Raw genomic sequence first — 26,923 nt, 5'->3', positions numbered from 1 at the left:
TCTAATTATTAGTTTTATTATATGATATTTGCCAGCTCATATTGTAAACAGAGCTACTTTATATAACATATGGAGAAGCGTGTCAGGCTGCCAGTGGTTTTCAAAATCTCTGCTTTGAAAGTGATTTGAGTGTGACGCCTGTTTTCATAGACTCCAAACCTGCAAAGTTGTTAACATGTCTTATCCCACGAACTTGAGTGGCAATGCAAATGCAGTAGTCACAAAACCTTGTGAACTACCAGCCAGTGTGTGAAGGAAATAATTTCCCAGGTGCCTAATTCCTTTGCCAGCATCGATGCCATGGCTGTGACTTAAAGAAATGTTGGCAGCAGCAAAAGAAAAATGCAAAGGGTCCCTGTGCCACTACTCACTGTTAGATAGTAAGAACACGTCAGGGCTGGCGCCGCTTCCCTTCCCATTATTTGCTTTGGATCTGTCAGATTGCAAGCTGCAGGCTGGTCCTCGGGTCTGCTGCTCTCCTTACAGGCTACAGTTTGTCCCTTACGGAATTCAGTGTAAGACAGCAGCTGCAACCTCAAAACACGCGGTTCTAGGTACGGAGCCAGGGAGGGTCACAGCTGCAGCACCGGTGGTGGAGCAAAGCCATCTAGGATGGGGCACTGGGGACAGAGGCCCCCACCTTGCCCCACGCACGCTGACACAGACACGGGAAGCAGCCCGGGTTTCTAGGCAGGCAGAGCAGTGGCACTGTGGGTCTGCTTGGAGGAAGGACGTCAGCCTCGGGGCTGGCAGGTGAACAAAGCAGCCCAGCAGCCGGGCACTGTGGAGCTCCCAGTGCTGAGGGACCTGTCTGCCATCAATCGGTGCCATAGGGCACAGAGCACAGCCACCCCCGTGGGGCTTGGTGGTGGTGGCACCCCGGGGACATGCTCGTTTAATGAAAGCAGGCGGCCTGGCTGGAGAGGCTGGGGCACCGGCACCGCCGGGCTTGCAGCCCTCACAGGCAACTGCGTTTGCCAAGTGCTGCCAGTCAGCGCTGCTTTATCCGTACCCCCAGAGAATAAAGCAGCCTTGTCCCAGGGCGGCACTGTGCGTGGGAAGCAGCTCGGGCCCCTTTCGCACCCGTGCCAGCAGAGGCTGGCCAGCCGGGGCTGTCTTTCCTCTGGGCTCAGGACGCACAGATGGCACCCCCAGTGCAGCGGGGCCAGCCCGCAGCTGTGACAGCACCGGCAGCAGCACGGCGCGCTGCTCGCCCCCGTGTCTTGGCACCGGGCACAAGAGTTGGGCCCATGGCAGGGCATGGGGCTGCAGAGCCTTCAGCCCTGTCCCTTCCCAGGAGTGCCCCTCTGCCAGATCCCAGGGCCAGGGGCGTGAGTGGTGGTGGCCCCCTCGCTGCAGAGGTCTGGAGTGTGTGGCTGCAGAGTGTCCCTGCTGCCTCAGCTGCACACGTGGCCCTAGCACAGCACCCACAGCGTGCAGCACCCACAGCATGCACAGCGTGCACAGCACACCCAGCATCAGCTTTGCAGCATCACAGCTTTGATTTCCCCTCAGGCTCCTGGGCTATTTTGAAATAAAAGCAGTTCTGCTTCAGCCCAGTGAAAGTCAGTGCTGGAATTAATTAACCACCAGACAAGTTTGGAGGATGGAGACAAGTGGCACGCGCTCCGAACGAGCTGCTCTCGAGCTTTTCCCAGTCACTTGGTGTCTCGTGGCTTGCAGAGATGAGCGCTATTGCTTCAGCTTTGTTTTGACTGATTGTGAGAGGGAAGAGAGCTCTGGAGGCTGCTGAGGTTTGGTTGATGTTGCTTTAGGAGAACTCAGTGCTCTCCTTTGTAACCGAGAAGTGGTGCTTCATTAACCGTCTCCAGCAGAACAAGAGGTGGGTGGCCTGACCCCGGCACAGCCGCAGCTCCAGCGCTGCCATCCCGCAGGGCCCTGCGCTGGCTGCTCCCTGCTTGCCCTGAGACACCCGGGGTGCTCCCCCAGTTCGCAGGCAGCTGCGGGAGATGGAGCAGGGGGAGGTGCCGAGGGGCCCCCTCGCTGCCCCCGTGGCAGAGGTGACCCTCCTGCAGCACCTGCAGTGGGGACACAGGGGGACACGGAGACGCAGGCGTGTGCTGGCTGCAGGACGCCCGCCAGCCCCGTGGGAAGCCCAGGGATGGGGCATGGCCCTGGGGCCACAGAGCACACCCCTGGAGAGTTGTCATACAGGCACGGCCACAGCTGGGCAGTAATTCATTAAATGCTTCCAGCAGTTAGCACTAACCCGGCGCTCAGTGAGCATCAGGCAGGTGCAGCGAGGCACAGGAATGGGGTTCCCCCTCAGCAGCAGGGCACGGGCACCCCGCAGCCACGGTCAGTGACGGTGGGCACGGCAGGCACACCATGGGGCCAGGCAGAGGCCGCCTGCACGCCCCCCGCCCGCAGCCACCCCGAAGGCTGCGGCCGAAAAACAATTAAAAACAAAACTAAAGGCGGTTCTTTAGCAAGGACGTCAATGAAGCAGAGGTGATTAAGTGCAACGCACTGCATTTCCAACTACTTAATTAGAAACAGCGCGCTGTAGGAAATTATCATGCCACATTATTTCAGTAAAAAGCTTTTCAATAAAAAGATTAAACAAGTCTGTAGTGCATGAAGATATGAGCAGGTTATAATTACTATTGACCTCACCTCATCAGCAGTATTTAATTGATGTCAGGGTCTTTGTCTGCTTGTTCAAATTAATCAGCATCTCCCGTCCTCCAAAGACCACGTTTGCAAACCTCCTAAGGAAGCAGAAATCTTTGTTGTTTTTTTTTTTCTCTCTCTTTTCTTCAACACTCTTATCTGAAATGTTGGCATCTCCGGTGGAACCAGGGGCACACACTGTCTGCGTTTTTAAAATGAGGCATTAAAATAGCTACTCAGAGCCACCTCCTGCCACTTGTGTTTCCCAGTCTCTTGAAGCACGTTAGCTTTTTTTCTGGAAATATAATTTTACACTTTCGGCAGGGAGCTGATCCCAAGTGGGCTGCAGATGTCACTTGGTTTCCTTCCAAAACAGCCTCCAGCCCTGCCGCAGCCCCTGGTGGGGTCACACACGCCCCGGGTGCCGGCAGCAGGCTGGGTGCCTCGGGGTGCTCTGCAGGCACACGGGCTGATGCACAGGGCTTTTCCGCAGCACCAGATTAGTTTTTACCCTGCTGTCTGTGAGCATCTGAATGCCCTGTATGATGGGGTTTAAAAGAAAATCTCCACGCAGTTGTTTAAGCGAGAAGTGCTACAGCTGAAAAGGCAGGGATTGACACTGTGCTTAAGTGTGGTGAAGTTTGAGGTGTATGAAGCCAATAAAAGGTGGTGGGCAGACGCCAGACAGCATGAACAAGGGGCAAACTATTTTAAGTTAAGCAGATAATCTGGTTATACCTGAACCAAACAGAACCAGAATCAGGAAACTTCTCATTTGTCACTACTGCAATTTTACCATGAAATTTATTATAAGAAAAAGAAAAAAATACACCAGTGAAAGTTTTCCGCTAGGCCTTGGGCACCAGCCCAACCCCAATTAAACTCCCAGGAGGGGACGATCCCTGTGAGGCATCGGGCACTGCCCTGGGCTCCCCACGTCCCACCCGGCCAGCCAGGACTTGTCCTGCAGACACAGGGCAGGAGACACGTCCCATCCCATCCCACCTGCCCCTTCACGTCCTGTCACATCCCACCATGCCCTATCACATCCCATCGCATCCTACCACGTCTCCTCCCTCCCCATTTTACCCTGCAAATGCACAGGAAGCAGATTTGAGGAAGGGATTTCCTTATGCAACCCATGAGCATATCCACAACGCTCTTAAACTCAACAAGTCCTTTACATTTTGCACGTGTCGTGGCATTAGCTACCAAAACCCAAAGAGATGGCTGGGCCTGCTCACCCATCTCTGTGTGAAAACCAGAAGGATTGGCAGTGTGTGCTCAGGGCAGAGGGCACCGGGGGCAGGAACCACATCAGCCTCGAGGAGTGGCCTCACATCACCAGGAGGCCACCACTGATGGGGACATGTGCTCTTGGTGGCATGGATGGGAATGGTGTGAGAGGGGGTCTGTGCACCTGGCCTATTTTGGGGTGATGGCAGTGCCCAGCCTGGCTCCTTCTGCACCGCTCCTTTGCTCGCCTCGCTGCCAGCACGGCCCCGGGTCCCCCGCTGGAGGAGTCCGGCCGTCGGTGGGCACAAAGCGTGCCGGCACTGCTGCCTGCACCCACAGCGGGCAGAGCAACACACCCTGCGGCAGACGAGCCGTGGGCACCCCAAGCCATTCCTCAACGAGTTCAGGATTTCAAGATTTTCTAAAATTACAAAGCGACTTCTGCACTGCGCCTTTCATTGTGCTAAGCTGATTATTACCATTTAGGGAAGAAAAAAAAAGTAGCTTAAGTCTATATTTTAGCAAAGCTTCTTTACTAAATGCATTCAGGAGAAAAATACCTCTTTTCAGAGGACCAAAAACTATTAGAAGAGATTTGCTGCGGGAGTCCTTCCTCTGCCCAGCTTCTTACGGCTTTTTGTGTCCTGGGTTTTGTTTAGATTTTAATTTGCTAAATACCCAGGAAAAATATCTCCTGGCAGTAATGGGCTGAAGCAGGAAAATGCCAGACAGTGTCCCCTCCACGACACGCAGCACGACGCCACCTGCACCATGCGGCAGCACAGCCACTGTGGCCGTGGCCCCGTCCGGCAGCTTCCAAGCACCCCAGGTCCATCCCAGAGCACTGCTGCAGCCTGCTCCGGCAATTTATTGCAGCTTCTGTCATTTCCTAGAGGTAATCACCTGATGACAGCACACCACTGTAATTATCACGGCACGCAGCGGGACTCGCGGAGACCACGGCGGGCAGTTAGCTGCCGAGCAGGCAGTGCCCAGGCAGGCAGTGTGCCCGCTGTCTGTGAGCTGTGGTGCACGCACGGCACCGTACCGACAGCAGGAAATAAAGCCCTGCTGCAGGACCCTACTGCCCTATTGCCGCACCTGCCCAAGCTGTGCTTTCAGCTCATGGCTTCAAAACCTAAACACGCTCCTGGGGAGAGGTGCCCGAGCAGCGGTGCTGCCGGTGGGGCTGTGGCTGTGGCAGGGGAGGTGGCTGGGCCCGATGCAAGCTCCAGCACCAGCTGCCCCTCGCAGCGCAGGGAGTCAGTGTCCACCAGCCCTCGGGGGTCAGCCGCAGCCCCCGGGTGATGGGCAGCTGCTGCCAGCACAGCCGATCCCTTTGAAGCAGTCTTTCATCACGGCTCCCCACAGCCTCCTCTTTGAGCGCTGCAAACAACTCCAGCTCCCCCGGTGCTTCTGCCCAGGTCAGCTTCTCCTCCCTCGTCGCCCTCCCTCTGCCTCGGCCGCTCCGCGGTGGCTTTGCATCTCTCCCCGAGCTCGGCACCCACGGCTGCACTCCAAGCTCAGACTGCACTTTGGATAACATTTATTATTGCACAGCAGACAGGAAAAAAATGTTATACAAAGGATACCATGCACCCACGTTTGCTTTTTCTTGCAATAACATAGCATTTCTGGCTCCCGTTCAGCCCACGCGCTGCTGCAGCCTCAGCTCCGTCCTCCCCACCAGCGCCTGCAGAAGGAGCAAGTGGAGGAAACAAAATTTTAACTGCTTTTGGGAGGGGGAAGCAAAACTTAAACTGCTTTTGTGCTTCTGTTTGGCTGATGTGCCTGAAGCTGGGCTGCCCGCAGCCTCTGCAGCACTGAGCATGGCCACGGGGACACAGGTGTGCACACCGTGACATCGCGAGGAGCAGAACGTCCCCCGAGCCCCGGCAGTGCCTGGCACAGCTCCTGAGCACACCTCAGCCTGGTGTCCTGGCGCAGGGCAGCACCGTGCTGGTGGCAGCACACCGCGGGGTTTGGCCGTGCTGTGGGCAGGGGAGGCGTTTGCATTTCATACCTGGTTGGCAGCGGGCTGAGCAATTCAGAAGTCAGCAGGCTTCCAAAAGTAAATGAGGGGAAAAACTGCTGCTGATTTAGGAAGTTATTGTGTGCTTGGAGCCAGAAGGTGGCTGTTTTCTGCCCGTTGCGCTTTCATCACAAGCCTGCCATTTATTTTAGCACTCTGTGACTTGAGGTGCGTCCAAGAGCCAGGTGCATCACTGTGCCCCTGACAGGTCCCGCAGAGCCACGCCGGGCACCGACCGTTCCCCTCTGCAGCTGGAGGCACAGCCACAGGAGCTGCAGCTGCAGCGAGGCTGAGTGGCCGGCGTGCCTGTGGGCACCCCATAAAGCTCCCCACTCGTGGTCAAGTCCTTGGTGAAAATCACAGCAGTTGTGTGACCAGGTAAAGGTTGAGGCTGGAGCAGCCTCCAGCACCAGCAGCACCCAGGGGCCAGGCTGAGGGCCCCCTCTCAGCAGCCCGGCTCAGGAGTGAGCGCAGTGGCCCTGGCCGTGCTGCGCCCAGGGTTTCAGGAAGAGGGAAAAGGGTTTCTCTGCTGTTCCAAAATTAGAACAATTTCCACCAGGCCTATGGGAATGGACGGAGGCGTTTTCTCTCGTTTGGGAAGCAGTCTCTGCTGTGTACCCATTTTAATCACAGCATCGCAGTGCCAGATCTCCAAAGTGCCATGCTCCTCCTGCAGGGCGACCTTGCAAAATGACCTTGCACGGCTCGGCACAGGCAAGTAGCAGCAGGGCTGTCTGCAGGCTGAGGGCAGGCAGAGAACAGCTTCCAGCTAGCGGAGCAGGAAGCAAAAGAGCACCGGGTGTGCAGGCGACCGAAGGGGCAGGGACAGGAGAGGTGTGTCTGAGCGACGGAGGGGAGCACAAAATGGCAAGCGCTGCTGTGCTCCTCGCACAGCGAGACCACAACCCTGCCGTCACGGAGACACGCTGAACAGAGCAACTCGGCACTGGAGCAAAACAAGGTGGGTGTGAAGAGGCTAGGAAAGGAGTCGTGATGTTTTGGTAAAATGTAAATTAGCGTTCAGCGGCGTGCTCGACACACAGTGATCCAGATATGAAAGTAAGTATGTTATGATGGAAACAAGGTAAATGAAGTCTAATAACCCCGGCAGTTTAAAGGAGGGGTGCTCCAGCATTACGATTGGTTCAGATGTGTCAGTAACAAGAAGATGCATTAAAATCATGAAGTGTTTTATTTTTGGAAAGATGATGTATTTCTCTTGAGCTTAATAGTGTCCTAATCCCACTAAAAGAAAGACTAAGTTATAATGTGAGCTCCTAAATAATGTATCGCAGGTCAATTTTGAAACACACCAGAAAGCACCATTTAGCACTGAAGGTTTTTTATTCCCTTTAGGTATGGTAATGCATTAGTTGGATCCCAACTTCTTCGGCACTGCAAGCGTCTCGGTGGCTCTTCCCATCACACACGCGCTACTTGGCAGGAATTGGCTTTGCAGCTTTATAATGGGCCTCCTGTCTTGCAAAGCTTTGGGATCGCTCCTTTCAATGTGGATTTATGGCCACGCGTACTCTCACTTTTCACTAAAACATCAGGAATATGTTAGGTAAAACGTTGGGCAGTTTAAATAAGCACCAACCCTTGCTTTGCCAAGGGATTGACGGGAGACCAGCAGTGGCAGTGCTGGAGCCAGCTCTGGGCTCGCAGCTCCCAGCTGCTGGAGAGCCTTAGCATGGGACTGACCCTGTCCTCTGCTGCTGTACGGAGCTGGTCTCATCCTGACACAGATTTTACATAGGCAAAACATATACTTCTTTATTCTGGAAGGAGAACAAACTTATTCTGTAAACTGTACTTAGCCATCATATGTTTAGATATCATGGTACTGGACAGCTGGGTACCATCCCCAAGAAAGGCTGCCCAATTAAAGAGCCTTCAGATGGAGGCAGTGCAGGCAGGGATGCTAAAAGCCTGTAATAAAACTCTTCCCCGGGCTGACAGAGGTAATTGCTGTGAAAGCCATTTCCATACACGCTCCCCATCACGAAGCCAAAGCACGTGCCGTGAGCACGGCCTGGCTCCTTCTCCACCCGAGGTGCCTCCAGGCCCCTGCCTGCCCAGCACCAGCACCGGCCTGCCCGTGCGTGAAAAACAAGAAGGGGATGGTGGGAAATGCTAATTTGCTTTTCTGAAGAACAGCCTTTCTCTTCCTCTGCAAACCCTCCGAGCCAGGACCCGCAGCCGCAGGCATCGCCATGGTTACTGCTCGGCGCACGCGCGCTGCCTGCTCCGGCGGCACCGGCCGGGCTGCGGGAGCAAGGCAGGAGCCAGAGGAGGATGCAGAGGGATGTGATCGCACTTGGGGGCACGCTGCCACGAGGCTGGGCCCTTCAGGTCGGCCCTGGGCAGAGATCTGCTCATGGTGCTGTGAAGGCTCGGTGCAAGCCGGGATGTGTGAGCGCAGGCACTGCTCTGGTCGTGGGGACAGGGAGCACACCCAATATCGCCCTGCCCCATGGCTATGCCCCCGTGGTGCCCCGGTGCTGTTGGCTACACCTGCGGTTCAGTTATGTCTGTTTTATTTGGTGGAATTGTCTCTGCACTGGCTACACACCAAAGTGCTCATAGCATGCAGTGAGCAACATTTGGCAAAGAGCCGCAGCAAAGCAGCGTGTGGCTGGGCCTTCTCGAGGCCATTGACATGGTGCAGTAGGGTGGAAGAAGGTGAGATGGAAAGCACCAAATATCGCGGGGTCGCTGGTCACACCCTGGCAAGAAACGGGACAGCGCTCGCGGGTGAACCTAACAGAAAGGTGGAGAGGAGGAAACACGGCGGTGCTGCTCCTGGCCTCCAGCAGAAGTCTGAAGAGCAACGTGTTAGAGTTGCACCTCATGAGTGCACATGGATGCATCAGCTGCATACGGGATTGATTAAGAAGCTTTAAAAAAACACCTTTTTGAAAGCATTTAGGAAATAGGTGAAGGCAGAGCTAAAGTCCCCCTTGAGAACACATGAACAGATATGGGCTGATGTTATATCACTGCAAGTCACTAGAAATCACGCTGAAAGCGCCCGGGTTGTGCTTGGTGGTTGGTTTCCCTTTACATCAAAGCCATTTGATTTCCGGAGCCTTCACCCTGAGCCCCCCCCGGGTGACACCAGCCTGACACAGCTGCGGGCAGGGGCAGGAGGCGCTGCCCCCCCCCCCCCCGCTGGGCTCGGCCCCGCTGCCCGCAGGGGGCGCCCGCGGCGCGGCACGGCCCGGAGCGGAGCGGATCGGAGCGGATCGGCGGGGAGCGGGGTGCGGAAAGAGGGGAAAGGGGAAAGGAAGGAAAGGGGAGAAAAAGGAGAGAAGACAAAGGAGAAGCAAACAAAGAGAGGACAGGGAGAGGAGAGGAGAAAAAGTGAGGAGAGAGGAGAAAAAAGAGAGAAAAGCAGAGCAGAAGAAAAGAAAAGAAAAGAAAAGAAACGAAAAGAAACGAAAAGAAACGAAAAGAAACGAAAAGAAACGAAAAGAAACGAAAAGAAACGAAAAGAAAAGAAAAGAAAAGAAAAGAAAAGAAAAGAAAAGAAAAGAAAAGAAAAGAAAAGAAAAGAAAAGAAAAGAAAAGAAAAGAAAAGAAAAGAAAAGAAAAGAAAAGAAAAGGATCTGTTTGCAGTGTTTGTCCACCCCTATAGCCAACACCTTTTTCCCAGCGTGCAGTCCGATCCTCTCCTGCAGGCTCTCCCTTTCCCTTGCCCCAGCAGGAGGTGCCCAGCCCTCCCAAGTGCTCTGTGTTGTGCTGGGAGCGTTCCCTCCCCGAGCTGTGTGGCAGGAGCAGGCAGCACCGGGATCCCTCGCAGGGTGCCCTGTGGCCCAGCCGTAGCCGCTCGGGCTCAGAGCTTGCCGAGGCTCGCCCCGTGCCCGGGGCAGGTGGTGCAGGAGATGCGGGATTCAGTCACCAGCAGCGGGAGCTGCAGGAGAGCTGCTGCAGCATCGCCGTGCCTGCTGCCCCGCTGCGTGGCTGCGCGGCCCTCCTGCCTCCTGCCCCGGGCTGCGAACAGCCCTGCTCCTGCTCCTGCACCCAGTGCCGTGGGGACTCGCTGCCCCTCAAGGGTGCACATTCTCTGCGGTGAGGGTAAAACCCTTCCTGTTCAAGAACATGATTTATCGCATCTCTGACAAAACGGAGCAGTGTGGATCTGAGCCACCTGCCTCCACGCAGGATGTGAGATGTTGAAGGCTTCGTCTCCACAATAGCAACCCACACGGTGCTCTGTAATTCTCAATAATTACCTCGTTTACTTTCCTTGTGATATCTCAGGTACTCTGCTCTGTATTTCACTGGCTCTGCTTGCCGTAGATTTGCAGTCTGCATTCAAAGACTGCGAAGCCAGAAGAGATCGCTGTGATTTTCCAGTATGACCTCCTTCATAATACAAACTGCAGCACTCCCCCAGCCACATTCCTGCCTGGCTGCAGCATCTTGTGTAGGAAAAAATCATCTCGTCTTAAAAAAGCTACTGGGGTAGGAGGCTCATGCTGGCTCTCAGGGAAGCGCTCCAGTGCGTGGTTGTCCTGGCTCTTCATGTTTGCCCCCACTCTGGCATCACAGAGCTTCAATGTGCAAGCACTGGATCTTAAACACACTTTTGTCTGCCAGACCAGAGAGACCTAAAGGCAGTGAATTTTTGTTCTCTTTAGGTGTTCATAAGCTGTAATCAAATTACTGTAATTATCTGTCTGACAAACTAGCCAGGGTAAGCTCTCTAGTGCAGAGTGCTGAATATGTTTTGAAACCGGACCTTAAGTTTTAATCCACCACCTTCCAGATCTGAAGGAGAAGCAGCAGCTATTTTTGTGGAGTTTTCTTGTCTTCATTTTTAAATCTAAGTGAATGTAAAAGCAACTCCACAGGCAACCAAAATGTGATAAAGGGACAAATGTATAAAACAAATCCAAGTGCGCCCATAGCACTGCAGTGCTGAAAATATTCAGCAGTCTAGATGCGGGCTGTTGGTGGCCGAGCAGAGAGCATCCTGCCAGCTACTGAAATCCTGGTAGCGTCAATTCAACCACTATTGCTGAACATTGCACAGCCTCTCGAGCTACGCATGTTGCCTTGGAGACATTTTTCATGCAGCAGCGTGGACAAGGTTTCCTTGCACAGTTCATGTCGCGTTTGACTTGTAGCATGACACTTGCATCCCTCCTGCCCTGGTGCCATCCGACGCCACAACGTGCTCGTCCCCACACTGCTGCAGAAAGCAACTCCCAAAACCTAGCCAAAACTGCGGGGACCTGTATGCTTTGGAGTTTCCATTTTCCAGGTCTGCTTGCAGGGTACACGGGAACCCTAGCCAAACACCTGATTCACCTCTCTTTAAGGTACAGCAACTCCAGAAGCTAGGTTTAAGAGCAATTAGTGGAGCAGTCTGGTTTGAAAAGCAGGAAGGGAGCGTCAGAGCTGGAGGGCAGTGCTTCAAGCCCCAGCTGCTCCAGGAGGAGCGGGGATGGGGAGGGATTTCTCTCCCTTCGCTTCCAGCCTGGACTGGAGGCCCTGCAGTGCTGAACTGACCTCTGAGGGCCAGCAGTGCACGTGGGTCCCCGCCGGGTCGCTGCAGCCGGTCACGGTCACGGTCACGGTCACGGTGCTCCCCACGCCCCGAGCACAGCCACAAGCAGCCAGGCTGGGCACTGGACTTGAGTGCTGGCCGTGCGATCAGCACAGGCTTTGTGCTCGCAGTTATAAAAGTATTTGGGCCTCCGGGTCTGCAAGCTGGGCAGTGCAGTGCTCTGCCTCTCTGCTCTCATACCAGCTGAAGTCTTCCTTCCGTACACATGTAAATCCTCCAGCTAATGCCCCAGGTAGAAGGCCCGCTGTTTATTCATGTGCGTGGTGGTTGCGCCCAGCAGCTAGACCTGTTAGGAGAGAGGTTCCAGTTCACGAGGGGTTAGGAGACAGAGCTGCAGGCTTGCCCAGCGTGGGCATTGGGAAAGGAGAGCTGCTTTACAAGCCAGCAGCTGCTCACTTTGGAAGGCATTTTGGTCCTTCTCTGCAGCTGAGACCAAATGCTTTTCTGTCAGTGGGTTAAAAACAAAGCAGCAACAGACATATCAGTAAGGTGGCAGCAGGCCATAATCCTCGGTGGTTAAAACTCTCCAGGACTCAGTATTTGTACTTTGGGGTAGCTCAGTGGAAGTCAGTGGAATTGCAGCAGCTTCCACCAGCCGCTGATGAAGTCTTCGCATTCTTACTTCATCCTCATTGAGGGGATATTGCTGGACCTGGGCCAAATGACCGATTCCTGTTAAACTCACTGGTTTGGATCGCGCAGACCAAGGCATGCACGGAAAGCTGCTGCAGTGCTCACGTGAACGTGACGGAGCTGGCAGCCGTGCCACGTCCTTACACGAGGATTTGCTCGTGCTGCAGGAGAGCAGTGCTGGCGGGGCACACCAGCTGCCCCAAAGGCAGCCCTCGGCACGTGTCCTGCGGCTCTGACTGCTCCCAGCCTTGATCTTGCCGCAGTGGCTGGAAGGTTTCGTGTAAGTGCCTACAAATGCGCCGCTTGTTAAGGTGAACAGGTATCAGCTCACCTCTCTGGGTGTTCTCCAAGCGTCCCACATCCCTTTTATGTTTGGCTCGCACACCTACCAGGAGACTAATCCTGTTTGTTAATCTGATTCTTTTTGTCACCTTGTTTGGCTGAGGGAACTGATTTTAAAATAGACAAGATTGTAAACAAGAGCAGCAAATGGTGCTTGAAAGCTCCTGAGAGCCCCAGTGCTCCCATTGTTCCAGCGAGGAAGTGAGCCGCCTGAATTACATCTGCATGTGTCAGACCGAGCCGGGCCTCCAGCTTCAAGCCCTCCGGTCTGGTGGAGCCTTTTGTCTGCGGATGTAAAACCTCAGACAGCATTTGGCCACCGCTCCCTCTGCAGATAACCCCGCTTGGGGCAATTTGCTTAACTTTGTTCTGAGGCTGTCAGCGGCGGCCACGGAGGGACCCTCAGTGGATTCCATGTAGTGTTCACACAGAGGCTCTGTAACAAGCCTTCAAACACATACCCATACGGAGTTAGTTTACAAAAAACAAACTGCTAAAATGACAATATATTTGAATAAAATGTTTACAAGATTTGTAATATTCACATACTATTACTGCCCCGTGTGAGCGGGTCTCCAGTACACCATGACACGGACAGATGTGAAGAAACGAGCCAAAAGGCTCCTGAGGGATGGATGCCCCTGGCTGGCCGTGCAGCAAGCAAGAGCAGCTCTTAACTCCATTCCCAGGTCCATGTCAGCTTGCATCCAGAGGAAAAAGGCTGAGAAAACAGGGGAAACCACTATAAATTCTCACTACTGTCTGACGGGTGCACAGGATTACTTAAGAGTTCAAGGAGCTTTGTCACTTTATTAAGAATATGCAAGGAATTTTAAATTGTCTTCTGGACAGGCTCTCAAATGCTCTTTCTAGAGACCGAGTTGATTTTGGCTACAATCTCTGGATGAAGTTGTACATGGACTTGCTGTGCAACCCATTCAGTATTTGTGACTGAATAGGGGCTGATCAGCACAGAATTTGCCCCAGTGCAAGAAAACGAAAATAAATCTAGGCTGGATTTGTAAACCATTCACTGAAGCTAATGAGACTCTTTTTCCAGTAAAATAAAATTTAGCTCCACATGATTGAGCAATCCCAGAAATGCAAAGACAAGACAGCACAAAAGCAAACACTTCTCAAGGGCAGATTGCTAACGTGCTGATTGTGGGGATAAAGCAAGAAATATGAAATTAAATATAGTCTGTGACCTTATCTGTACTTCTGGCTTACTCCCATGCCCAAATCAAGGGCTGAAATTTATTGTTACCCGGCCTTTGGCAGGCTGAGGTTGAAGTGACCCTGGTGATCCCAGTTTGTGCAGCTCACATGAATCAGGCTCCTAAAGCATTTGTCACCAAGCAAACTCCCCTGTCCCTCGGATACGTGAAAGGTGTAAGTTTGTTTTCCAAAAACATTCCTCCATCTTCCCTCTTCTCTGGAGGTAGGTATCCGAGGTGGAAGGTTTCCAAACAATTAAAACGATTGCTTTTCTAATTACCTTCTCCATGGGAGCTGAGGGATACTGGTGAGGGACAGCACGCCGGTGTCACCACAGGGCTATTGGTGGAAGGGGATGGGGACAGCCTTCCCCTCTCCTCTCCTCCTCCTGAGCACAGGTACCAACTGCTGCCTGCAGGGCAACGGGACGCCAGCCTGAGTTTTGTGGTGGGATGAGCAGGCATAGAAACCGATCAGGTTAACAGACAGCTTGTGGGTCTGGCTTCTGTTACAAAACATTAGCTATAGGCTTTGCTTCAGCATGAAGCTTGGCACACAGACACCGCGATGGCACAGAAAAAAAAAAAAAAAAAAAAAAAAAGGAAAAAGGCAGCTTGGTGGGGCCCAGAGTGCTTCAACTGGTGTCTTCTCCCCCTTGGACACAGAGCAGCTCGGTACCTGTACTGCCCTGCTCTGCCACCCCACCAGCCCCCCGTGGAGCTGCGTTGTGTCCTCACGTCTGCGTGGGCAGCAGGGGCACGTCTCACACCTCCCGTCCCCTGCAGAGCTGAGCCAGGAGACACAGGAGGGGGCACCAAAACAGACTGTGAAAGAGCAACTGGGCACAGGGAGGAGAAGGAGGGGAAGGCAAGGGTGCAGAGGGCAGAAGGTACTGGTGGGGGCTGCACTTCAGGGTGTCCTGGTCGTCCCCAGGCACCACGGCCGTGACCGTGACCCTGTGGCACCTCTGCTCCTGCCACCATCCCCAGGACACGGCTCTGCTCTCCCGGCTGGGCCATGCAGCTGGCTTTTGTACGTGGGATCTGCACCGTCCTGGAGCCCAGGCCTCACAGAGCCTAGATTTTTCCCCTTAATCAGATCTCAGGCTTTTAACAAGCTCATTAGAACTGCAGAGAAACACATTTTTAAAGCAAATTAAATATAGATGGAATACAAATAGCAAGCCACAAATGAACTTCCGTGCAGAATGAGTCAGGGGAAGTGCTGAGAAAGGCAAGACCCGCATTGCTGCACCTGAGGTGAAAGGCCAGAGCTTTTATCCACTCAGTTATCTGCCCCTGGTTTCTAGCACAAGTATAAAACCTGCCTGCTCAGCAGGCAGTATGTACGAGTTGAATCAATTAGTGCCATATTATGCGACTTTGCAACCTCCATGCATCTGCATTTATTACTTGCTTAAGAAAATAATATTACCTCTAGCATATTTTCCTAATACTATTTTTTTTTCAATTTGCTTCTGTAATCATTAATCAGACAACCGCCTTCCTAATGGAGCACAAAAACATCCCACCCATTTATCTGTCCTATAGCAGCAAATTGCCATTTGCTGTCTTAAACAGGAAATGAGCAATTATAAGGCACCGGGAGGTTATTTATTATTTCTCATTCTCCCCTGGAATAAGAAATGTATCAGAGCGTATGTGCTGTATATGTTGATTATTTGGACAATTGGCTGTGAGGTAAATAGTCCTTAAACACGATGGTAATAGATGTGTCCATTACAATTTGAAAAATTGCGTTAGCTTTTTAAAATAACTAGGTTTATTGTGTTTTCCAGATAGCACAGGGTAAGCAAAAACCTTTTAAACTAATCAATAGGTAAAATAAATTAATTTTCCCAGATTGCTTCAACATGAAAAGATGCAACAGCACAAACACATGACAATTGATCATTTTGCTAAGCCAAAATTAATACTCAGTTGTTATTAATACACAGCATTCATCGCATTAATTCTAACCTATCCAAAATTCCTGCCAAAAACACCCACTAACAGGAAAAGACTCTGCTCCCCGCGGCCGCAGAGGCTCAACCGGACAGGGGGTGCTGGGCAGAGCGGGCAGAGGGCAGCGGGTGGAGGCCTGCCTTCATTTGCTAGCTGTGCATCTTAGGCCAGCCTTTTAGGCACTTTGGGAAAGAATAAAATTTAATCAGAGGAGATGGCATATGCCATCGGAAAGCATTAACAGAAGAACTGATGGAAAAAAAAATATTCACAACCTTTAATAGATCAATGTTAAGAACTGTGCGACGAAAATTACGATTTTGCACAGAGCAAGTGCTTTTATCTGCATTTATTCTAATTGCTGTGCCTTTAACATAAACAGTTAAAAGGCGTGCACAGTCTGTTTTACCAGCAGTGAAACAACGTCAAATGTCAGTCCAAAATTAATGAATAGATGTTCATGGTATGTAACAAACCAAGCTACTTTTTGGCTAGCACTTGTATACCAGGGCTGTTGTTTCTGCCTGGTACAGTATCAGCGAATCTCTCCCATTTGTGTCCCTAGCCTGTACAATTAGTCAGCTCTCTGCTCAGCCCAAACCACAGCCATGCTCAATGACAGGGAGGGAGGGAAAAAAAGCCTGTCAAACAGGATTATTCGAGAAAAAAATAGCTAAGTGGATTTAAAATTGCAACCTGTCACTGCCTTCTGCAAGTCATTTAGGAAGAGCTGGAAACTGTAATAACAATTTTATCAGAAACATAAAACCTAAGAAAGAAAAAGGGGACTTCTGGGAGAACACAGGCTGACCTGGCTTTCAGCAGAAATGCTGGGTTCAGGGCACAGACAGTCCTGGTGAAGGGGGATTGAGGATGACACCCACAGTTCTCAGAAAGAGTATAGAAAAGACATATGGATTACAGAATTATATATATATATATACAATTTTATATATTTATATTTAAATATGGAATGTATATACTCTGTTACATATAGAATTATGTATATGATATTTTTATATTACATATAAATATATATTCCACATAAATGTATGCTTAATAAATATTAGGTATACAAGCATCTGTTTAATCTACTTGATACTTTGACATGAGATATGCAGATATTTATATATTTTATATATTTATATGCAGACATTTAAACTCAATTGCCCGTAGGAGTTTTCTCAAAGTCGGGATGATGTGTTAATGCCCATGCCACTACAAGCACCAGGGCCTCCAGCACTGGAGCTGACAGACCTCACTCCGGCCATATGAAGGTGAATATGCCATCGGCAGGCTTCCGCGCCCCGCTCCCTCTCCTGTCCTCTCCCAGCCAGGCTTTTCCTTCTCTCACTGAGCGAGGGACACCCCCACTGCTCAGCCTGCTGTGATGGCAGAAAAACAAACAATGCTTCCTCTTTGCCTGTTTCCTCCCCCCCCAAAGCTGACTCGCAGGCAACTTTAGGAGATTTGGAGATCTCATGAATTAACTAACCGAGATAGAAGACAATTTAATTCTGCAGCTCATTCCATAGCCCCTAAAAAATAAATAAATAAATAAATAAATAAATAAATAAATAAATAAATAAATAATGACTCTTGTAGTTGGCCTAGGAAGAGAGGGGTTCAGGAGCTGGTGCCTTAACTGAGGAAATTTTGCCCACATTCAAGAATGGGTCCAGAAGAACTATGGTGAATGCTGCCCCTCTCCCACACCGGGGAGATGGCATTCTGTAATTACCTTGGGTCCTATCCACTAAACTCAAAATAAGCTAGAATATTTTTTAAACCCTTAGGATGTCTTAAAATACAAATGATGGGTAAAAAAACAATACCAGATATTAGAAGAATATGGACATGGTGGTGGTTACACCAGACAGGAAAATAAAGTGAAGATTCCTGCTGTTTCCAAAGATGATAAGAAAGTGGCGACAAGTTGTGACATCTGACATTCTCCTCCCATAAACTCTTCAGAAGACAGGAATGGTGACCACAATGATGCTCTTTAAAAATACAATTAGAATATTTTTATTCTGGCCAACGCAGATGTGAACTTTGATCTTCTAAAATTGAGGTGCTTCAGGCAATTTGAAAGCTTTTCTTCTTAACCATAGCAAGGCTTTCTTGCACAAAATGAGAAGATGCCATCCTTCCACATCAGAAGTAATAAAAATCCTAATACATAATGAGAGAGAATGACTATACCTACCATTCAGAGATAGGAGACATGACAAGATCTTAACTTGTAGCAGATATTCCTAGGTCAGAATTAAAGAACGGTATGGACAAGCTCTAGAAAATCACAGTTCAAGCATGAAACAGATCTCACACCTAGATTGTGGATGGATAAAATTTGCAAGTCTTTAATCACAGGTAGCAGGTGATGGCCTAAAGTTCTATAAGAGGGGTGATATTAATCAATGTTTATTAATCAAGGAACGGGGCTTATTAAAAGCTCTGCCTGCTTCTATTGGCATGGCTACTGTTGTTAATTATTCTTTGGCTGAAAAGTTGAATGTCAAATTCCGGGTCATTCAAAACAAATTGTGGCTGACATGGTAGCTAGCCCCATCTCAACATTGCCTCTTGAGGTTTACAAAGCAGACAGTTGGAGCTTATTACAAATTATTTTTAACAACCAAGTTAAATGCTCTATATTTGTCTTTTCTGTTCTGATCCAGTCATTGTCCCTATAGTCTTTCTTGGGAAACATCCATGTCATGAATGTTTCCAATTTAATATTGTTTCTAAACTTGTCTAAATTGTAAAAATAACATTAAAATATTAAAGTGGTTGAGCGCATTCCTCCTAACTCAGAGTTGCTTCTGCAGTTTCATGTGGTGCTGGTACTTTTTCTCATCCTAAACGATTACGTAGCTTTTGTCGTTCACAAACACAGATGTGTCCCCACCTCCCTGCTCCCCAAGGATTCTCCATTTCTAAAGAGAAGAATTCGGCAGCTCCAGACAAGGCTGACCCTAGCAGGAATCCCTGTGGGACTCCCTGTGCAGATCCTGCTGCTGTACTTGGGCTAGAGGCACTGGAGAACAAACACACTCCTTCTCCTCCGTGTAGTTCTTTAAATGGTGTTATTTATTTATGAAACGATGTGGCCCAGCAATGAGAATGTGATCTGAGAACAGAAATAAGAACATGAGCAAAACCCAATAATTAAATGTCAATGTTTATGAGTCTGTGTTCTTCTGCCTCCTGCATTGACATCTGCATGAGAACACCAGGATGTCTCTCCCAAACCACACTGAAGTAAACAGAGCTTAGCCATATATATCAGATTACAGGATATTGGTCCTGAACTAGTTTTGAACCAGTGATCTAATCCTATTACCAATCCTGTGAGTCACTCAGGTCCACCAGGAGCTTTTAAAGCATTTTTTATTCAATAAAAATTTGCTGGAAAGACATGGTGTGTTTGGAATACCCTCTCACCATCTCTGTTGATGTACTGATAGTAGAAAGTATTCCTACAAGTCTCAGACCTCTCTGCACAAACTGATGATGTTATTAAAGGATTAACAACTTAAGCTATTGGTCCTCCACCAGAATGAGTCCTATTTTTGAATTCTGTCCAGGCAAATTGGTGCCGAGAGTTTCATTTGTCTGTTCAAAATCCCTGAAACAGCCATGGTATCTCACAGTACTTCTCTGTAGCTCTGAGAGGTCTCCATGGGATCTGTCCCAAAGAAGGAAAAACAGGAAAGCAAAAGAGAAAACACATTCATCAGGAAATAACTAGTACCATCAATCAGTGGGTCTGGTTTTACAGCCCTCTGAGTGAAGTCTCATGGATTTTGTCCAAAACAATGACTGAGGAGAGCCCATTCTGTTACTCTGTGTCTTGTAATAATTACCTCCTCGAGCCCAAACTGTCATCTTCAGATGAGCAAACATCCCAGAGCATTACAACTGAGTCCCTGGAGATACTCAGTACAAACAGCAGGAAAAAAAAAGAAAAAAAAAAAAAAAAAGGCAGTTTAAAGAACTGTTTCATTATCTGAGCGTATACTAATGCTGTTTCATAAAATAACAGTAGAAAGAAATTTTCAGCTGTTAGAAATTTCTGCTGTTAGAAATTTTTTATGCTGCTAACAATTTCTGGATGAACCAGCTTCAGAAAGTGCTGGGCAATTATTCTATCACCCATTTTTCGTCAAAAATTTTGGTAGCTACTGTGCAAATGCTGCACCGTGACCCAATGCAGCAGTTTTACCATCTCCTCACTTCACGGGCATTTTGAACATGTTTTTGGTTGGTGGCTCAAGTTCCACTTCTGTCCCTGCTGCTGCCGTTCCTGGGCCATTGCCGCAGGCCCAGGGGCTGTTGTGGCACCATGACCTGCGGGGCCTGCGGGGCCCAGCCCCTGCCGCGGGCAGCGCCGCGCTTGGTGACCCCGTGCCCGGCCTAGTGGGCCCTGCGGCAGGCAAGGCGCTACCCGACAAGATTCCTCCCAAACTCAAGCTTGCTTAGAGCTCATTCAAGTGTTTTCGCACAGCAGTGTGCAAACTTGCTTCTTGCTCGTTTCAGCCGCTCATCTGCTTTTATTTTGTGTGTGCAAGGAGCACAGCACTGGGCCCTGACAACTCTGATATCATCAGAAGTAGGGATAAAAACAAAACCAGACGCCAAAAGCACTGTCTCTTTTTGACTGAACATCGGCAAAATTACTACCAGAAGTTTGAATCTGGTGGGAGCACTCAAGCAGTGCTATATCACACCTCCCCGTGCCTTCCTTCTGGACAAAACCGGTGGCGCTAAGCATGGGGGGAGCACCACTTTTCGTTTTTCTGTTCAACTGAAAGTGGTCACTTTGACTTTTTGTTTTGTACTGTGAGCTAAGTGGACAGTGTGTCCTCTGTTTTCTGAAACGGTCCCTTTGTCATTAATCAAATTCAAATGTATGCCTCAGCTGCTCTCTTAAATTCTAATCCATGAACTATGAAGCGGCAGTGGTTATCTGCTGAATTAAGTAGTTTGACTAAAAGAATCACATATATTGTTTCCAGTCAATGGACACTATGAATAGATTTTATGTAAAATTACTGGGAATGCATAAGCCATTTTGCAAAATGTTATGGAATTTCTTATCCTAAACCCTGCGTGAAGCATAATTTATGTTCAGATACTGACAACTGAATCATACTCATCATTTATATAGCATTTTACATATTCAAACTGCCACAAAACATTAATTAAGCAATAGATTTCCTAATTCTGAAAAAGTGCTCTTACAATGGGATCCGTGTGCTAAATGATTAGAGCCTATTGTCAATTTTTAAATGCTACTTACAGAATTTCATTGTACTACGAGTTCAGTTATTGGCATTGAGGTAAGTAGAAGTAGGAAGGGTCGTTTGGTCTTTATCTACATGAAACTTTACTTTTAAATGCTACTTTTGTTACTAATTTGTTATTTAAAAAATGAAGTAATTGTTATAAGAACAGTCTGTCTATTTGTAGACTCATGTTACATGTAAAATAAAAGATAAACTCATAGTACAGTTTGAGGGTTTTTTAATGTTCCAGAACAATTTTACTACTAAGAACTTTTTCACAATCTGTTCTTTCATATTTGAGGATGTGAGAAGGAGAAACTTAGAGAAAACCTCTTTATTCTGCAGTTCGCTGTATACAACACTGTGGGTAGGTCGAGTACATGCACATGTGCATGTATAAATGCATTTGCAAAAGCATGTCTCTGTCCTGAGAAGCGTTGTACTGGGTCTGTACAGTCTGAACTGGACTTAATCATGTGAGGATGGGCCTGCAGTGAGACAGGGAAATGTCAAGACAGTGGTTATCCTAAGAAAACATGAGGTTTATTACGCAAATATTAGTAGGGCCTTAGCTGTATTATCCATCACACAGCTTAACAGTACCATTACAATACACACTCATTTGATCTCCGCAGATGAAATCCTAGTAGATCTCATAACTCAATGAAGCAGACAAATTTATTTTTGCACATAGTTAGGCATCACCAGTATTGCACTTTCTTTGTATTTGTGTCTTCTTTAATTCAGCTCTCAAAAACATCTGCACTGAAAATGCAGTGGCTTTTTTCTTCACCTGTTTCTTTATACTGCTTTTGCTGTCACATCAGTGAAAAAAACATTTGGATCCAGAGGCAGCTTAACAGTAATTATTGTCAGCTCCCTTAAAATGTTCCCTTACTCACACAGTCTAGGTACAGTCCATGGCATTAAAATAAATAAATAAATAAATAAATAAATGACCTTTGTACCTTTAGTGATCAGGCATTCATGAATCTGAGAGTGTTATCTACTTTTTACAGACACCATCCTACTTCTCTTTTAAATGTTCCACATGAGTCAACATTACCTTCGGACAAGTTCCCCTGCACTGGAGCCTCAGTCCCTCCATTACATGGAACAGGAAAGCACAGGCTCTCCAGTAATGCTCTTTTACAGCACCGGTAACTTTGTGAATTTTCAACTGCTTCAAATAGTCCATACAGTTACATTCACTATACAACAGTAAGGGTCACGCTACCCTAGGTATTTCTTGTCAGAACCTCTGCTCTTTTTCAAGCGACGTGAAGCCCGGTGTGTATTTTCTGTGGAGCATATTCATTAGAATAGACTTTTACTTTGATTCAGTGTTCAGCTTGATTTTCTGAGATCACATTTTTTTTAGGTATTTGGCTTAAAATAAATAATAAAAAATAAGAAAATTTAATTACACATAATTATAGCTTCCTTAAGGTTTGTACTTATAATGTGAATGAATGGCTGTATTATGTGTAAAAGAATAAAGAATTAGCTTTTAAGAAATTTGTCATTTGGATAGCATTTTTTTAATCATCAGATCAGCGATGTTTGTCACTAAACTAGTAAATGCACTTTTGTCTTTCCTTGCTCAGAAACAGATGGTGCCTGCTTTCTGCAGACATACAAGTGGCAAAGGCGATACAAGGAATTTGCCCCAGCTTCTGCCACTCTCCACAAATGCAGCAAGAAAGCACAGCCAGGCCATTGCATCCAGAGGGCATGAGACTGCGCGAAGGCAACAGTGACCTTGACCCAATGACAGGGGTGACCAGCAGCGGGGCAAAGCTCCCACCCTCTCCCTTCATGCAGCACAGCCCAGCCCATACATCACCGGCACCTGCAGCTACAGACTCCCTCTGGTCCCCAGGCAGCGCTTCTGTGCCGGGCAGTGCCACAGGGTGCTGGGGTCTCCCTGGGGAGACGTGTCCCTGGGCCCTGCTCTGGGTGGCCCTGCTGGGGCAGGGGTCTGGATAGGAGGGACCCCAGAGGTCCCTGCCAACTCAACCATTCTGTGGTTCTGTGATTCTGTTTCATTATTGTTGTTACCGACTTGCTCTGTTTATTAATCAGAAAAGTGGTAAGACTTGGCCGTAGCTAGCCTGAGCCAGCTCCACACCATTTTTTACAGAACGCTCCAGGAACTGTGCTCTCCACGTCCCTTCGCCCTCGGGAGCATGACTGCAGCAGGCGTTGGTTGCTCAGGTCCCAGAAGAGGCAGGGACACGGCCAGAGGCGTGACTCAGGCTTACAGGCAGGTCAGCGCTGACACCGGGGCACTCATGCCACGTATGAGTCTGGCAGAGGGAAAGCACATGTGATGCACACTTATTAACCACCGGTAACCATGCTCCCTAAAAATCCGTCCCGCTGCCGTCACGCCGTGCCGGGTCAGCGGAGCGGGACGTGCTGGTCCCATAAAGCAGCGCCTCCCCCAGCACCAGCAGCCTCGCCCCGGCCTGGCTGGCCTCGTGCCCACAGGGAGCTCCAACGCCTCTGCTTCCAGTGAGCCAAGAGTGAAACTAACTGGGAATTTGCATTTTTTGACTTCTTCTTTGACAGCGTGCCACAGCAGTCCTTCCTGGGTGAGGGAAGTATGATCATAGGAGAGCCTTTATTAAGGAAGTGCTTTAAAATCGTTATTTTAAGCAATAGCACAGTGCAGAATGATTTCAGGAGGCAGAGGACTAGAAGGCTCCCTCCAGATTCCAGCTGCCATGAGATCCTGAGCCCTCCTCCAAATGCTTCTTCAGCCTGTGCAGACCCCAAGCTGCTCTTGTTTTATATGCTAAGCACTACCGTGCTGGAAGTTTTCAATAGAAAAAAAAAAAAAAAAAGGAAAAGACAAAATAAAAGACAAAACACAAGACTTTTAATTGGTTTGTCAATGCAACCACAAAAGCCCCAGAGTTTACTTTCCTGTTCTCATGAAAGCATTTACTTATATTTGTTTGCAGAAGGATTCAATCCAATCTCAACTATGAAGTTTGTTGTTTACTGTACAAAGACTGATACTGAGGGATTAGTTAAGGATGAAATCAAAACTGACTCTTACACAGATATTTGCATTAGTCAGTCACCTCAGCGTCAGCATACAACACTTCGTTAAACAGCCTGTGAAAGTATCAGGAAGATAACTGAATAATAAATTTATATGAACCTAGACCTAGGTATGATTTAACCATACTGTTGTACAAAGCCTTCATTTTTTGTCAGAATAAGTGGCCGCAATACAAGTGGGAAACAGTGGCTGTGATGTGTTTTGGACTGTACAAAAGCTTTTCCCACATCCACTGTTTATAGTAAGAAACAATGTTGACATATTATTTTATTACATTCAAAGTAGTTATCGATAGTCTGCCACAAAACTGGAAGAGATATCAAAAGATTTATAATGCAGTTTGCATTTGTATTAATGTTTGAATAACACAAATGCAAAATTTTCTGATGCTATCATGCTGGTTGTAAGCACTGGGGTGAACAGAATCAGAAATTTAGGTGGTTTTGATAGATTGGATAACTGTCAAACATTTGTGCCTTGTGTGTCATATTTAATGGTGTGTCTAATTTTAATTTTTAATTTACCTTTATGCCAAAAGTAACCCCATAGGGTAAAGCAGCCTGTTGGCTTTAATAGCAGGGTGAAAACCAAGCAAAAAAAGTGAAGTATAGTTGAAAACTGAAGTTCTCTGACCATGTTGATGTTTTGTTCTGCTTACAGTGCTAAAATGCCTCATCTGTTCCATTCAAAATGAGAGAGCCTCAAAGTTCACTGCTTGAGCAATCAAGAACTGGCTCAAACGAGCAGAAGATTAGAAGGATTGATTGGAGTAGATCCTAGGACCAGATATTTTTATTTGCTGTTTGTGAGTGGGATAAATGAGGAATACAGTTCTATGCTGAAGAACATGCTTGCTGTAAATAATTTGTGTACCTTTCTCATTTACTACGGACTGACTCCTGATGGGTTTCTCTACTTTTATCCAGCCGTGATTCTCAGGTAGGTCTTCCAGTACTTTTTCTTACATGACTGGACTAACCTGGGGTGTGTTTTACTGGTCTATGTCAAGCAGCACCGTGCCCCAAACAGTGGCTGTTACACCCATATGGGGCCATCAGCACTCCTGCGGTACCTTTCTACTGGAACTGTTGATGAAAAAATAAAACAAACAGAAATATAAATACGTCCACATTCTGGAAATGGTAATACTTTCTATTTATTGTTGGAATTGTGATGGTGGTATGCAGAAAGGCCTGCAGCAGCAGCGCTCCAGAAAGCTGAGAGCTGTGGATGTCCCAGGGGGCAGGGTGCCTGCCGGGGCAGGATGAGGCCCTGCGGGAGCAGCCGCTGTCCTGGCAGTGCGTGACGATAGCCAGCTTTCAGACAGATTCTCTGAGGGCTTGTGGTCACATCAGCATTCCTGACTGCCTGCTCTGACAATATCGAACATGGCTTACAGATCAAGCAGTATCAACATCATTTCATCTTATCTGTTCATTCTCATGAGGTCATCTGTCAATACAACAGAGGCTGTTTATGTGCCATGACTTGGCCTAAAGTCGAGCTGGGTGGGGTTATCTGCAGGGGCCAGGTGTTGCAAGAGTTAGTTTGCTCCCACATTCACCTTAATCTGGCCCAGCAGCTGAAGGCCTGGAAGATGAAACAGTATTTAGTGAGTGCTCTGGTGACACAACCAGCGGTCAGACACCGTGATCCCTCCAGCCTTGACCAGACTGCAACAACCTAAGAGTAAGCTACAAGCAGCAGACCTTTTAAAACATTCAGAAAATGTGGTGTTTTGTTCAAGAGATCCGAAGTCTATTGAGGCTGCAGATAACTTACATTAGTCTGAGCCTGTTGTGTCTTACTTTCCCTCAGAAAAGCTTATCTCCTTTGTTGATATGCTGACCCCAAATTTACTTGGAAATTAATACTCAAATATAAGGCTGTGCACATGTAAAGAATGCCCACCAGCATTTGCTCTCAAATGTTTTCAGTTTCCTAAGATGCAGCAAAAGAGCACTGCTGGTTAGAAAGGAAGCATGGATACTTCATAAACAACCGTGTAAATTTCAGTGCTGAAATGATGCCATTTATCCTAAACTCCTGTTTTACATATTCTTCACAGATGACTGAAGAGTGAAATTATGTAACTGGCATTGAAATGGTTTTCACTGACCTACCATGTGGACATCATAAAGGCTGCCAAATTTGGCACAGTTGTTTCATAAACTGCCATTGCCCATATGGCCACATAGCTTGCAGAGATTTGCTGATCTTGCAGTCTGCCTGTGCATTACAAAATAAAGCTCAATTAAGCAGGCAGATCTTCTTGTCTAGTTTAATTTCTTTTCTCTTGCAGTCTTAAGGACTCAATCAGGGCAGGGCTGAGGGATCCAAGGCTTGCCTGTCTTCATGAGAGCTCGAGATGCTCAGCATCCCAAAGGGCCATACTGTAAATATTTTATGAGTTTGTGTCAAGCGCCTAAAAATGGGTGCAATTTTTGTGAGCTTCTGCAACTTTAGTAATATTATTATTATTGATAAAATCCCGTGGGCATAGGTTCAAAGAGCTTGTGTATCAACCTTCCCTCTTGGACATCTCTTATCACCAGTTCTCTTGACCATGAACCACTAAACACTGTTCAAGAGACAATTAGAGATTTTGGTTAAATTATATTCTAGGGGATAGTTCCATTCTGTCCATTGAAAACTGTAAAAAAAAAACAAAAACAAAAACAAAAACTGTTATGTGTTTTTGCCATGTTTAAATCCCTTTTCCTTAGTGATTGGAATATGTATTTTCATTTCTCTTGTTCTGGTACATGGGGGAAACAGATCCTCTTACCTCTCTCAATTACCAGCCCCTTGCTTACACCTCTTTAGTATTTACACAATGTCTATGGACTCACTGACTTTCTGGATATATCTATATATGAACGTTCTCCATAATGTTCATGGGAGTTACAGGAAATGAGAAAG

This window comes from Netta rufina (genome assembly GCF_964035555.1).
Source record: "Netta rufina genome assembly, chromosome: 9".
Taxonomy (NCBI): Eukaryota; Metazoa; Chordata; class Aves; order Anseriformes; family Anatidae; genus Netta; species Netta rufina.
The sequence above is the reverse complement of the archived record's forward strand: the minus strand, read 5'-3'. Positions refer to the sequence as shown.